Source organism: Protobothrops mucrosquamatus, unplaced genomic scaffold, assembly GCF_001527695.2.
Source record: "Protobothrops mucrosquamatus isolate PMUCROS unplaced genomic scaffold, P.Mucros_1.0 scaffold3473, whole genome shotgun sequence".
NCBI lineage: Eukaryota > Metazoa > Chordata > Lepidosauria > Squamata > Viperidae > Protobothrops > Protobothrops mucrosquamatus.
Genome location: NW_015389447.1, coordinates 68,501 through 79,841, shown reverse-complemented (window position 1 = coordinate 79,841; position 11,341 = coordinate 68,501). Strand labels below are relative to the sequence as shown.

The 11,341-nt window shown below is 38.0% G+C and overlaps 1 pseudogene; it reads right to left on the bottom strand.

Moving 5' to 3' along the window:
* Positions 1–7,569, bottom strand: LOC107297700 (annotated as a pseudogene).
* Positions 7,570–11,341: the final 3,772 nt, after the last annotated feature.

Genomic DNA, 11,341 nt, shown 5'->3' with positions numbered 1-11,341 from the left:
CTGTATAAAATAACTACAAATGCAGTTAACATATATTACTAAATGGGAACTTTACAGTATCCTGGATTGGTGTTAATATATCAGCCTTACCATATAAAGTAAACAGATCAACTAATTCTACTTTATTAACAGAATTAATTCTACTACATTAACAGAATCTTACAAGTTTGAAAGTACAGTTCTCTTCCCACCTTCTTTACCCTCAAAGAAATCAGGGAGGGTCTCTTCTGAGCCTCTTACCCCTCCTTATCACTGTAGATCATGATGTCTCTTATCTGATCATTCCCTAGACAGCATCTCCTTGCCCTCTCTCCCAGGATCCTTCCCACATACCATTTCATAACATCATTAGTAACAGTGGTGGAAAATATTTGTTGATAAAAATAACAAAATGTTAATAAATTCAAAAGGGCAATGTCATTAGAGGAAATGAGATTTTCAATTTGCAACCTCAAAGGCATACATTATGCAATTTAATTAGGGAATAAGCCAATTAAATAAGACTTGCTTCTTAGCCAACGCACACAGGATTGGTGTGTAAAATAGTGTAGTCAAAACTCTTTTAGCTAAATCAACGTTTCCCAAATTTGCAACTTTAAGATGGGTGGTCTTCAGTTCCCAGAAATCCCCAGCCAGCATCGCCATTGCTAAGCATTCTAGGATTTAAAGTCCACACATTCTACATTTTCAGAGACTGGGAAACATCAGGCTAAATGAACTATGAAATCTCTAAAAAACAATTTGAGTATTTCAGATTTTTGCCTGCTGCTGGCCTAGTTGAAGATAATTTTGACACATTTCCTCATCAAAGCCATCTGTCCCCAGTTCAGGAGGATTTCAGCCATCAGGGCATTTTTCATCCATGGATCTCTCCAGTGCATTCCAATAGATCATCAGCTCATGAGGTTTCACAAAATGGCTGGTTACAATTTTCTTAAAGCTGCAAAGTGAAAATGTAAGCCTTACAGGGAAGAAGGTTTGCTTGGAATGGAGGTTTTCCGGTTTGATATCAAGTTCAGCAAGGCACAAGCCAATGAATACATCCTCCAGCTTAACAAAGGGAATATTGTCAGAAATTCTATACACCAGACTAGCAACATCTGTTGAGAAAACATAGCCAGTTCCTGAACAAAAAGGAGGGTATACATTTCTTGGATATTCATTTTTACTCATATACCACTTACTGGATATTTCCCGTATTGGATGTTGATTTTGTTTTAAATAGCCAGTGAAAAATCTGGTTTTCTGGATTTTTTTTAGAAGGAGTTCAGTCAGATAGTAGGTATTTACAAACACATCTGAGTCTGCTTTCATTACAAAGCTAGACTGTGAGCAGAATTTGTGAATCCATTCAATGCTCATCATAGTTTTTAATGTTAAATTATAATAGGTATCTACAAAACCTTTCTGGATAATATCTCCATATTTCAGACTCTCGTTAATCACAGCAACCTGTTCTTCAGGATTCAAGGTAGTTCCCAAAAGAAAATAGGTTACAATCAATTTATTTGCTATTAATCTTTTTTTGCCCCAGGTCTCACGGATTATTACACGAAGTTTTAAATCAGTAGGAGAGGAGGTTACAAGAATGACCAGAAATGGAGGGATCTGGCTACAATCTGAATGAGGTACCAATAAAAATTGTCCATTGCCTTTTTAAAAAAATATGTCCTCAGTTTTGTTCTGACAGAAGATGCATAGTCCAACTGAAGTCCACTTGATCAAAAAGCATAACCCAGCAAAGGCCAGTATGGCTGTCAAAAAAAATATCTGTCTGAGTCTCTTGGAAGCCATCTAGGAAAAAAAGAAAAAGGGCTACATGGAAAAGATTAATTCCTTGTGTTGATATAAAAGAAGGATGAACAAAGCTGATGCTGCGCTACAATTCTATGTATAATCAGATAATCTGATGTTGAGAACTATATGCTTAGGAAAATTTGGACATAGATTCTCATTCCTGAATTAGGTCCTTCAATTAATAAAAAAGTGTATCCTCTTTATCCGAGCCAAGTGTTTTCCCTGCAGGTTTGGGTGTACAACAAATTGGGGACTGAATTTAGTAAATAAGGAGCAATAAGCAAGAAATTTACACAAAAGCAAATTGGAGAAAAAACAGACATACCCTATGACAGTGGTGGCGAACCTATGGCACGCATGCCAGAGGCAGCACTCAGAGCCCTCTCTGTAGGCACGCACGCTGCTGCTGCTAGTAGCTTGCACAGGTCCCTTAGGCCACTGCCGCTGCCCGGAGCAGCAGCCCTGCCCAGAACAGGCGAAGTGGCCAGCTAGCAAGCTCGAGTTGAGATGGTAGAGCATGCCCACACCCAGTAAGCCAAAGGTCACTCCGAGCGGGGAAAGCTGGATCTCCATCAGTGCCATGACCCCCCAGTCCCAGCTAGGATTGCATGCCTCCCCCCTCATCTCTGCTGGGCCTGGATGACCACTTCACCTCCTTCGTGCTGGGCAGGCCTGCAGCTCTGGGTGGCAGCCTAATGGACCTGTGCGAGCGGCCAGCGGCCATGGAAGGTACCAAGATTCATGAGGGGAATGCACTCCACCTGCATGGGGGCCAACAGCATCTGGAAGCAGGGACTGCGTAGCCTGCTATGAATACTGGGCTGGCTCTCCAGCAGCAAACAGAGTCGGGGGAGCACGTGATGTGGACCACCAGACACTACTAATCCATCCCATCTCCTCAGCCCCCTCGAAGGTCTTGATCTTGGCCCACGGGTGGAGCGCATTCCCCTCATGCACCTTGGTACCTACTGCGGCCGCCAGTCCAGGCCCAGCAAAGATCGAGACTGAGTCTCCCCCCCAGACACGCAATCCTAGCTGGGACTGGGGGCCATGGAGCCGATGGAGATCCAACTTTCCCTGCTCGGGGTGGCCTTTGGCTTGCTGGGCATGGGCATGCTCTACCACCTGTACTCGAGGTTGCTAGCTGGCTGCTTCACCTCCTTTGTGCTGGGCAGGGCTGCTACTCTGGGTGGCAGTGGCGGCCTAATGGACCTGCACGAGCTGCCGGCAGTGGCGGCCCAAGGCGGGCCCAAGATGTGTCGGGTGTGTGAGGGGAACAGGCTCCTCATGCAGGCCAAGGGCAAGATCTGCAAGGGGGCTGAGGAGATGACCAGCAGCAACCTGCTCTCCAACCGCAAGCAAAAACAGATGAGACAGAGTAGGCACCTCCGGCGGTCTGCATCATGTGCCTCCCCTCTCCCCTACTCCACCTGCTGCTGGAGAGCTGGCCCATTATTGGCAGCAGGGTGTGGAGCCCCAGAATGCACCGGTCGAGGGGCCAGCAGGCTGTGGCTGCTGACGGACACCGTCGGCCCCCATGCATTTGCTGGCCTCTGTGTGCAGAGGCCGATGGTGTCAGGCAGCAGCTGCCCCAGCCCTTGCCTTGCCTTGCCTTGCCCCATGGCAATGGCACCCCCACCTTTCCTCTGGCCTCACCCCACAAGATGAACCTCCCCACAACCCCACCCACCAAAGACCCCCTGGATCTCCCCCAACCCTGCCCGGTCCCCACAGATGTCTCCCCATGAGCAACATCAAGGTGGCCATGCCCACCCCAGCCATGCCCACCCAGTCTGCCATGACTACTGCACCGATGCCCACCCAGTGGGCACCACAATGCTGATGTGGCTCTGGCACTTTGTGATAAATAAGTGGGTTTTGTGTTGCGGTTTGGGCACTCGGTCTCTAAAAGTTTCGCCATCACTGCCCTATGAAGAAAAAAGTGCTGGGTAAGCAAAAGAAATAAAAGAATGCCACATTATATAAAATCCAGTACCTTTCGGACAAAGTACTTCCTCAGGAATTCTTACTTCTTCAACAAGCCTATGGAAAAATAATAATAGTTTGAATATTCAAACCTTGAATGTCAATTTTATTGTTTTAATTCTATTTCTCATCAATATGGTCAAGAAAAAAAACAAAAGCTACCACTTCAGAGGTACGGCTTGTAGTTTCTAATCATGCAGTAATTTTAGAATATTTGCTAATTCATATATCTAGCATTCTTATATCTGCAGATCCAAAAGCACCCTGGCCTATTAGAAAATAAAGGTACTGCAGACATTGGCAGTGGCTTTCTTTTCAGTGTTGAGTATAAGCCTTGCCAAAATGGATGAGTAAGGATGAATAAAAGAAAGGGTTGTCCTCAATATTGTAAACAGATGTAAAATTCTAATACATTTACAGGGTTTTTGTTTGTTTCTTATACTTTATGCCACAGACTCCCAAAGCTTTAGCATTTTTTTTACCATAAATCTAAATACAGAGGGAACAAAAATTCATATAAAAAACATACATGCTGCAAACCCCACCTGCATTTTATAAAATACCCTCCTTCTGTACCAACGGAAGAGGAAAGCTTCTGTATTTCCTAAAGCAGACCACCAGGAGGCAGTTCCAAAGAATGTGGGTGGCAATGAAAAAAATCACCTCCAAGGACCTGCCAAATGACAGTGTGCAGAAGTAGGACATGGAGATACGAGGGATGGATGAAAAGCAATGCCTCCAATGTTATAAATCACCAACAGATGGCAGTATTGATGGCAGTACTTTGGTATCTTTCAGCTAAGTTGGCAAGACGTTGCTGTGACAAATTGTGCTGAAATGGAAGCTTGCAATGAGTAATCATCCATGCTCTTTCAGTAATATGTCATGGTTGAATTTTTGAGAGATAGTCCCTTCAGCTGAAATTCACTGCTGAATGCCTGCTGTTTATGGTGAAGACTATTGAGTACTGGGTGTCCCTGAGCCAGAAAATGCAAATCAGAAGGAACTGAATTGTATATTCAAGATTGGCCTTGATATTCAAATGTACAAAGTGATATCACATGAGAAAAGTTGATGAACTGATTAAGGACAGTTGGAAGATCACTTATTTGTTTTTCTCATAGGGAAACTGCTATGTTGGCATTTCACAGGAATGTCACCTTACCGATGTTTGTGATGTACTTCAGTACTGGAAGTTTTGTACCAGGTGGGTTCCTCATGGGCTGATGGCAGAAATGAAAGGCTTCAGTTAAAATTTGCAGCAGTTGTTGTCATGGTACAAGAATAAAGGTGAGACGGGTTTTTTTTTCTCAGTATCATGACAGCCAATAAAACATGGGCATGACCCAGAAGGGTATAATCACAAAACTTTTATGTGCTTCTTTTCCTACATTTTTTGTTATGTCTTATCTATAACACAAAACTGGCTAGAGAGATATTTTTATTTGATTTAGATTTGGGTTTGCTTATTAATCTTTCCCATCCTGCAATTCTAGACAAGAGTATTCTAATAGTAAATAAGTACCCTCAATTGACTGGAGAAACGTGTGCCGTATAAAGATAAAACATGGATATGACCACATATTGGCATGGTGTGCTAGAAAAGAGTTCTTCCACACCATCTTTCTTTGCTCCAGTCTCTCTCAAAATAGTTTGAAGCCACTTTGTGATCATCTTAAGTTTCAGTTGGCTTCAAAACACAGATAGTGAACTCTGGAGCCAGTCGGTGCTGATCCTACAACTAAAGAACGTCAACCATTCAGGGCCCTCCTCTGATATAAGCTCCTGAAGATTCTGGAACAATGAAAATTCATAATTCCAGAATGAAAGAGAAATGAAATAAATTCCTAGTATTACCCCCATTTTCCCCAGTGTTCTCAATTAACAGCAAATAAAGTTGGTCATTTGTAAAAAAAAAAAAAAAAATCTATTGGTTGTTATGAAATGACATTTTTGTTTACAAAGACCTCATTTTTCTGTTGCATTTAAAAACGTTTCCAAATTGTGCTGGAAATTTATTTGCCTATTTGAAACCAAGTGTTTTCTTAATACTTCTAGCCACTGTTGCATACTGCTTGATAGTTAAGCAGGGCAGCTATATTTCAATCAACATCTACAGATAAGAACCAGAAACAAGAAAATGAAGCTCTGTATTGGTGGGAAGAAAGAGAAAGAAAGGTGGTTGTTAGACCCCAGGAGCCAGAGGTGGTGTAAAATAGAGTTCCCCCAAATGGGAAATCAGTTCATACATGTGCTCTGTACACTTGAAACATCGGTCCCAAAGCAGAAGTTGTCAACTCAGTGCCCATTGTGAGACTGGATGAATCTGCAGCTGTTTCTGAACCTTAAAGTTCTCGTTTTTTTCTTTCAGAAGCCAAGGTTCCATAATATGAAAGGCTTCTCTTGAACAAAATCATGTTATACTTTCAGATCAGTGATCTGTTGCCATAAAACCTAACTGCTAATGGAATATTTTTCAATGAAGAGTTGACAAATGAGATATCTGCAAGTGTTATAACAATTCAACTTTTCAAAGAATACTTATTTGAATGTTTTAAAATTTATATTTTTAAATCTGCATATTTTAAAATTTCCCGTTTACTTTTGGTATCTATGATATCACACAAAATCAGTAGCCTTTCAAGGTGGACCAGAAAAATACAGTAATTGGATGATCTACTTCATTTCCTTCTAGAATAGTGAAGGTTTGAGCAAAATGTTGTATGCCTGATCACTTATGTATGATCAGTTCAAATGCCTCAGAGGTCCAAAGTCTAGTTCTCCCAGTGCCTTCTACATTCAGAGGAGGAGTTGATTTAAAAAAAAAAAGTATTTTGTAGTTTTTAATGTTTAAGTAATTATAATAATTATTTGAGGTGTTTGTTGACTGTTTTTTAAACTTTGTTGTATGCTGCCCAGAATCACTTTGTTTTTGTGAGGACAACTATATATATTTGAATAACAAATAAAAAGACATAAACTCAGTCACATCCGCAAATGACACAATAAAGACCAGCATAAGACTTTTGAATGTGGTGCTTGGAAGATCTCCAATAATCAGTAAATACTGCACACATAATTATTGGCAATCAATAATTGTGTAAGATGAATACACAACCTGCAGATGAGAGACAAATTGTTCAAGCCCTACTCCATGTCTGTGACTCTATACTGCGTATAGAATTGCTATTTTCTTTGTCCCTTTCCAGCACATTAGGGAACACTTTTGTAGGTGTATAACTTTTCAAACTGTTTTTACAAAGTTGTTCTATGGGCTAATAGAATAATCCCAGATCAATTACTCTAAAAAAATATTTTCATTGAATTAGGAATTAGTAGAGTCAACCCTACTAAACACTCAAAAGTTTTTCTGCAAACAAAACATGCATAACATTGTAGGGTGCAATGGCTTGTAAAAAAAATAAATCAATCTGATAGAACTAGAATGCTTGCTTTTTTTAATTTTGATTTTGTAATTTCTATGGCCTGAACATAATAATTGGTGATCATAGATTTTTTCCCCTAGCAGGAAAAAATGAGCCATTAAGTGTATCAATACAAATAATTAACTTACCTTTTTAGCTCAAGATCACTGTTTAGATAAGTTGGACTGTCTTTATGGGGAAAAGAACATCATGTTTAAAATCTTTTCCATATAATAGCTGTTTCAACAGACACACAATCAAATATTCTGAACATCTCTCAGTCTCTCTTCATAGTTTAACAGGAAGGTCGTAATTAAATATTTCAGCTTCTGTCTCCTGATCATGTTCTGTATGACTGCTGCAATTATTTCTTTATTTCATTATTAGATGAGGCCTGGACCTGTTGCCACCCAGTGGCTATTGGGAGCTTTGCAGCATAAATTTTGGCACAGGAAATTGGAACACAAGACGTCTGGAGGGAAATTAATCCACAAAAACTACAATATAGCTTTTACTCAAACAGCCAAAACTCTTGGTCAAGAATTGACATGATTTGGATGACATCTGAACTGAGGAGGGATATACAGGAAATTGAGATAGAAATAGGCACATGGGCAGACCATAACTCTCTAAAAGTCACATGGAGAGGAATAAAAAAAAAACCCAAGATGGACATTAAATCAATCCATATTAAAAAAAAAAAGAATTTATAGAGTTAGCGAAAAAAGAAATGGAATTTTTCTTTAAAGAAAACAAAGAAGAAGATACAACACTACAAAACTTATGGGATACAGCCAAAGCATACTTTAGAGGCATAGCTATAACCTATACAGCAAAGAAAAATAAACAGAGAAGACAGCAACATGTATTACTAAAAGAAAAATTTAGAAAGTAAGAAACAGAACTACAAAAAAATCCACAGAAAAAGACTTTGAAAAGAGAGATGGAAATAATAAAACATAAATTAAATCTGTTGGATTCAGAAAAAGTGGCAGAACAGATACAGAGAATAAAACAGAATTTCTTTGAAAATGCCAATAAACTAGGAAGATGGTTAGCTTATAAACTTAAAAAACAGAAAGAGAAGAAAATGATACACAATTTAGTAGATGGGAAAGGCTATCTACAATTCAAAAATGAAGAAATGAAAAAGGTTAAATATTTGGGCATATATCTATTGGCCAAATGCTCAACAATAAAAGAAGATAATTATATAAAATTTTTAAAACAAATAAAGATGGACTTGAAAAGATGGAAGAATTTGCAATTGTCAATATTAGGAAGAATTGCTACAATGAAAATGAATGTTTTGCCAAAGATGTTATTTTTATTTCAAAGAATTCCGATAAAACTTGAGAAAAAATTCTTCCAAGATTTAAACTCATTAATTTTGAACTTTGTCTGGCAAGGAAAGAAAGCTAGAATTAAGATGCAAATGTTACAAGACACTAAGGAAAATGGAGGTTTTGGGTTACCGGAATGAGTTTTGTATTATCAAGCATCTGTTTTAACATGGGTGAAATAATGGATAACTCTTAGAAATAAAAGGTTGTTATATTTGGAGGGGCATGACTGACAATTGGGATGGCACGCTTTCTTATGGTAGGGGAAAAATAGAGCTCATAAATATTTCCAAAAACACTATATAAAAAATGCTTTGTTAATAGTATGGGGGAAAATTAAAGCTAAAATATATTTTAAAATTCCAGGGTGGCTATCAATGATGGAAACATTTGTACATCCAAACTTGGTAGACTTTGAAAAAATTTGGACATATAGAGATATTCTAAATATTGATGGGAATTTAAAACCCAAACAAGAACTGGAAAATCAGGGTTTCACCCTGTTGTGGTGGGCACATTTACAGATACAAAATAGATATGAAAAAGACATAAAACTGTATGGATTTTATAAAGATCAAACTGTATTTGATAACATTTTGTTAACCTCAGATGAGAAATTAAGAAAATGTATAATTTTTTGTTAATTCTGGAAATGGAAAATGAACAAGTTAAAGAAACAACGATAAGATGGGCGAAAAACTTTGGTTATAATATAGAATTAGAAAAGTGGCAAAAGCTATGGGAGAGAAATTATAAATTAACAATGTCAATTTCTTATAAAGAAAATTTATATAAAATGTTTTATAGATGGCACTTGCCACCAGCAAGATTAGCAAAAATGTTTAAAAATATGTCAGATAGATGCTGGAAATGTAAGCATAACTCAGGCATGTACTATCATGTTTGGTGGACATGTGGCAAAGCAAAGGCTTATTGGAAAAAGATACATGCTTGGTTAGAAAAAAATATTAGGAGAACATGTCGATTTTAAACCTGAACTTTTCCTATTAGGTATAATGCCAGAAAAGATTAACAAACAAAGCCTATATTTGATTTTAAACATCACTACAGCAGCAAGAATAATCTTTGCGCAATATTGGAAAAATGAAGAGGAAGAAATAATCAGCAAAATACTGCAATGCAGAGATGGCAAGATTAACAGTAAGATTGTTCATTCCATTAACCTTATGAACTCTCAAGCTTCCTCCTTCCATTATATATTCAAGATGGACAGTATTTAATATTTATTTGCTATGTATATGTAGGGGTGTGGGTCTATACATATGTTGTACATAGTATGTTTAGATTTGTGTCATGTATGTGTTTCACTTTGAGAGCAGGCAACTAAATTTCATTTTTGATGTGTGCCGTTGTGCCCACAGTAAAAAAAATGACAATAAAGGTTATCTTATCTTGCCTTGTCTTGTCTTGCCTTGCCTTGCCTTGCTTTGCCTTGCCTTGCCTTGCCTTGCCTTGCCTTACCTTACCTTACCTTATCCTATCCTATCCTATCCTATCCTATCTTATAATTTTTCCATATAATAGCTGTTTCAACAGACATACAATCAAATATTCTGAACATCTCTCAGTCTTTCTTCATAGTTTAACAGGAAGGTCGTAATTAAATATTTCAGCTTCTGTATCCTGATCATGTTCTGTATGACTGCTGCAATTATTTCTTTATTTCATTATTAGATGAGGCCTGGACCTGCAACTAATGTGCAGATTGATTTTTAATAATTGACCTGCAAATTATAATTTAATAATTAACAAGTTGTCATGGTTCTGACAGATGAAACTCTTAAAAAGATCTTTGAGGCATTGTGTCATTGTTTACGTTAAAGAATCTTTTATTCGAGAAACAAAGTATCGATACTACATAGCTGAAACCAGAAACTAAATTCCCCTTCCCTAGATACAAGGTAACAAAGTGCAATTCCTTTGTTCCTCCAATAAACAGTCATAAATCACAATTAGCTTGAAGTACAGGCTTTCTCCCCAGCTTTCCAGCCCCAAAACACTATCAGCTCTGGGCCCAATGTCCTTGGGTTCCCATGACTAAGTTATTATTATTGTGACTAGCTGGGCTCTCATCCCTATTCCCCCTCCCAGCAGCAACTAATTCTAAAAGCAATAGAGAAAATGGCTGCATTTCCATCTGTTGTCAAAGCAAGAACATCCGATGTTAGCAGCGTTGACACAAGTATTGCCAAAATGTGAGGTTTAAGTACAGCAATGAAAATATTTCTAATAAAATATGTTAATCAGTTAGTTGTTATCACAACTAAGTAAATATTCTGTTTCTCTTAGTAAGTGAAAAACTGGAACAGAATGATTGAGGTTCACTGTTTGGCATTTTCATGATTGCCATAAGATGTAAAACATTTTGTAGTACTGCTATATGAAAACATGCTCTAACTGTTGAAATGTTTTATACTCTAGAGAATAGAAGAATTATTGATAGGAACAAAAACAATGTTTGTAATTTTAGTGGAGAACTAAACTAATTTTCATTAGTTTTTGTTTCCACAGTTTGAGAAGCCTTCTGTTATGTGATGCAAATGAACAACAATATAGGTCTAAAATTATATTTGTGCACTGAAAAGACTCCCAAATCTGAGCTTCTAAAATCTTGACCACTAGGTGGCAGGAAAAGGTTTCATTTTTTTAATATCTCTGTTGCCACCCAGTGGCTATTGGGAGCTTTGTAGCATAAATTTAAGAGCCATAACATATTTTAAATATTTACCACCATATTATTTCAGTAACTTATTCTAGGCCAAGTTTAAG